Consider the following 4,733-nt stretch of genomic DNA (forward strand, 5'->3'; position numbering starts at 1 on the left):
CTTAAAACACCATTTTTTATAGGTATCAGTAGTATTTGTTTTAGGATTTTCGTAGTGCCATAGTAAGCAGTACATTACCTCAGATACTCGTCCTTTGTTTTTCCCGGAAAATTTTTTTCCCTTCGAAACTCCTTGGTGGTTTTTTGTCCCTTTTTATCCGGTCCAAGAAAGTTTTTGCGATTTTCCGGCGGTACTTCCCCCTCTGTCTGCCCGTTTTTGTTCATTTGGGTGTTAATTGGAAACCGATACAAGGTGATCATTGTCTCAACCTTGTCTTCCCCAAAACCTCACTTTGAGTCATGCCTTTGTGCAAGATTGCTTATAGTTTTAGTAAACAACTTGATTTTGGGCTGCAAGAATAAAACCCTCTTTTTTCCCTTTTTTGCCGAGTTCTAAGCCACTGGGGTTCAATTCTCTCTCGGTGTTTGCTTCGATTGAACTGCCCCGGAGAGGCTTTTCATGCCCCTTAATTCAATTTTTTTTGTCCCCTTTCTTTGCTTTTTTTTTTTTTTATTTTTAAAACCCCGTTTTGGAAAAATATGTTCGACTTTTTTTCGCTCTCAATACCTAATTCCGAGAAAATTTTTTATTTGATTTTTTTTACTATTGAGTGTAAATTTTTAGAGTTTTTTGATTAAAAGAAGAAAGGGGAAAAAAAGAAAGAAAAAGGGTTTTGTACGTAATTTCCCCAACTGCATCCCCCCTACCTCCTTTTTTTGGGGGCGTACAGACGGTTACGTTGATTTAGGGTAAATTCCGTTGCTGTAATTGTTCCAATTTTTTGGTGTCTTTTTGTTTGGTCATGTAACCCAGTCTATCTTTTTAAAACTTATGTCAAAGGTTTGCAGAGTGTGATTGCGTTTTTTTGTTTTTTTAGTTTGATTTTGTTTTTTAGGATTGACCTTACTCTTTTGGTGCTTTTGTCGTATTTTTTCCATCTATGATTGTTTTATCCCATTCTTCGTTTATCCCAATTTTATGGTTTCTTCCTGCCAATTCCCTTTTTTACGGTATCAATACTTAAAATTTTATTGTCAGATGTCACTAGTTTTCCCCTTTCTTAAAAGGTTTTTTAGCCATTATCGGGGCCAAAATTCATGCCTATGTTCCTGAACTTTTTAAATTTTTGAACCCTTTCCATTCATTATCTTCTAGGTAAAGTTTCAAGTTCCATATAAATAAATGTTGTCTTTTTGCCATGTTTTATCCATACCCTGTGTTGTTAAAAACAGGGGAGTGGGAAAAGGCCTACAGAATAAAAGGGGAAAAGAGTACCCTGGAAGATTCCCTCGTTCGCATGTTTGAAAAGAGTCCGTTCATGTGTTTGAGAGTAAAATTTTCTCATAATGTCATGTTTTTCGAAGAAAGTTGTTAAAGACAGGAGAACTTTGAAAATTTCTGGGGTTTTCAAATCCAAGAGTGTGGGACATGTCAAAGGCTTTTTTTGATCTAAGCGTTTAGTTCTGTTTAGTATGAGCCTTTCGAGAATATTTTATTTTGAGCAGTATTTTTTACATCCGTAGATCCTCGCAACACCCTTTTTTGTTCGTTGGGAAAAAATTTTTTTCTTGCTGTGTCTGTAGGTCTTTCAGTTAAGTTTGCGGTAGAAAATTTTGGGTGGTTTTTTTAAGCGAAATGGGGTCGTGTTTTGGGTTTTGGTTTCGTTTTTTTGCCAAGAGATAAGTACCCCTTGACAAAACCATTTAGATTTTAAGTTGGCTCTTTTTCTAAATGTTTTTAAAAATTAGATGAAATTTGGCTGTGCGAAAAAAGAGTATTAACCAAAATTTCGGGTTAAACCCCAGGGTTTTCCATTTAGGGACTTTTTTAGTGCGTTTTAATTTTCGTGGGCTATTTTCCCCTTTTTTTTCGGGAATACCCTAGTGCTATTCTCAAAATCTTTTATCCTTTCGTTTCTTTATTTTTCTTTTCCCCAGATATTGTTCCAAAATTTCCCGACCTTTTCTTAGAGGTTTGCTTCTACAAGTTGTTTTTTTTTTTTTTGGTAAATTTCTTCATGTCGTCTCAAACTTTTATTTGCCTGAAAGCTTTTGCGTTTTCAATTTTTTTTTTTTGTAACCTTTGTGCCAACCCGAAGTTTTTTTGGCTTCTTTTTAACGGTTTTGGATTTGTTCTTTAGAAAGTATTTTGTATTTTTTTATTACTTTTCTCGCTTTTCTCGATTGCTTCCCATTACCTTTTTGTAGTTCGTCTAATATCGATATTTCCCTTCTAAAGTTTTCTATTTCTTTCTCTATTATCACTTGCCACTTGGCTTTGCGAGGTTTCTTTTTGTTTTTTTCTTTCCTTGACTTAATGCCACATTTTGCTTTGAGTTATTCTAACGCCTTGTTACCTATATTTAATATACTTTTATATTTATGGGTATGTCTGAATTTTAACAGTGTCTCTCTTTTACTCCTTTCAAGTACGTTTTACTACCGATAGTTCTTCAATGATATCCGTTTTCATATCTAGCAATTCTCCCTCAATCTACGACAACTCATGTGGCTTTAATTCATTTCCAATTGCTAGATCAACTTTATTTGGCATGTTCAGTTCTTGTTCATCTTAATTTTCTTCCTTTTTATTTTCTTCTATATGTACCTCTATAGTGTCATTTTGTACTTGGTCTTTGATTATTGAGATTTCTGTATCTGTTAGTTTTTGTTACGAACAATGTCTTCTCACATTGGCTAGCTTGTTTGAGTCAAGCATTTGCGTTTTCTCACTTTCACTATTCCTTAAACACCATTTTTTATAGGTATCAGTATTATTTTTTTTAGGATTTTCGAGTGCATAGTAAAAGCAGTACATTACCTCAGTATACTCTTCCTTTGTCCATTTAAGTCTTGTTTTCTTTTGATTGTTAGCACTAGATGGTTTGTACCGCAGGACCAGGGGTGGGATCTGTCCCGTCTTGGTGACCTGGCGGATTTTGACTAATGGCAGAGGTAGACTCAGTAGCATACTTTTCGATCCCAGGCGAGTCTTGCCCTGGGAGACGCGCCCCTTGTTGATCCGCGCGACGGGCGATGCGGCATGATTTATTTTTTATTTTCATTTCAAAAGTAGAATGCAATTTAGTCTTGCTGCCAAGAAGTTGGATAGCCTGGTATTTCTGGGTCCCTGCGGGTCTCCAATCCACCATTGTATCCACAATAAATCCACCCAACACCGTATCTAGGTTCTATTTGCCTAGAATTCTGCAAATCAGCGTGTTTTGCTCACGCACGCGCGTGGGCGACGCGTGTGCCCCACGGTGCGCCCACGCACTCGATGCGGTGATCTGTGTGTGCATTTGCTTTCTTTAATGGGTTTAAAGAATGATAATGATAATTTTATTATATTATATTATTATTATTTTTATTATTATTTTCACTATATTATTATCATCATCATCATTAGTGTTAGGATTATTACCTTTCATCATTTTTAGAATCATTAGTTTTATATAGTTTGTATTTTATTTCTTAATGTTATCATTTGATCATCCTCGTGGTTATTATTATAATCACACGTATTACTTGTAGTAGTATTTTCTTTTCTAGTGATTTTAAAACATTGGTAATGTGTTTGATGATAATAAGAATTATAATAAAAAAATACTGATGACAGTAATAATGCTGCTGCTGATGGTTATGACGCTGACGATGATAATGATGAGGAGGAGTTGGTTTGTAGCAAAAATAATAATGATACAATACTGACGGATGGGAAATTGATGATAATAATGATGATAATGATAATGATGTTATTATTATTGAAATGCTTGTAATAACAACAATAATAAAGTTATTAATAATAAAGATAATTAATAAAAATAATGATAATTATTGTTTTATCATTATTATTTTTATTACTTTCTTTTCATTATCCTTATTTTTAATATAGATATTTTTACTATTATTGCCATTATTACCAATATTATTAGATAGTAATAATAATAATCATAATAATAATAACAGTTAAAAAGCCCCTATTAAGAAATAAAAAGTACTAGCGATAATAATGAAAATGATTTTGATGAGGATGATGATGATGTTTTAAAAATAATAATACTAAAAATAGCAATTACAGTAAAAGCAGTACTAGTATCGGAATAGGATAAAGATGATAATAAAGAAACTTAAAAAGTAAACAAGGAAAACTAATAATTATCATATCAGTCTTGTAATTATCATCTGACTCTGATAATAATTATCGTTATCATAATAATAATAATAATAATAATAATAATAATAATAATAATAAATAATAATGAATTATAATAATAATGATAATAAGACAGTAATAGATTTAATAGTAAAAACAATTTCAACTATAATTTTAAAGATGATTGTCATTCAATAAGCATCGTTTTGTTAATTATACATTTCTGTTATGATATTATTGTTTATTTTCTTGTTTTTGATTTAGTGGCTCACAAAAACATGGAAATATATACTACGCAGAGTTATTTTAATATAGAAATTGTGACAATAAGTGTACTTTATAGTTGGGAACGAAAATGCATATACGGTATGGGCCACAGTAAATGTTTAAAAAACAATTTTTAAATAGGAGTGAATGCTGATTACAAGGAAGCTCAATAAGTTAACAGAGTAAAGATCAAGATGTCAACGCAGTATTGTTTAATTTTGCAAGGATGTAATTATATATTATTTATTCAGGAATCGAAATCAGGAATATATAAATTCAACTGTGTTGGTTTCAATTCTTAGTATCGGGTT

The sequence above is a fragment of the Penaeus monodon genome, chromosome 43 (genome assembly GCF_015228065.2).
Source record: "Penaeus monodon isolate SGIC_2016 chromosome 43, NSTDA_Pmon_1, whole genome shotgun sequence".
NCBI classification, from domain to species: domain Eukaryota; kingdom Metazoa; phylum Arthropoda; class Malacostraca; order Decapoda; family Penaeidae; genus Penaeus; species Penaeus monodon.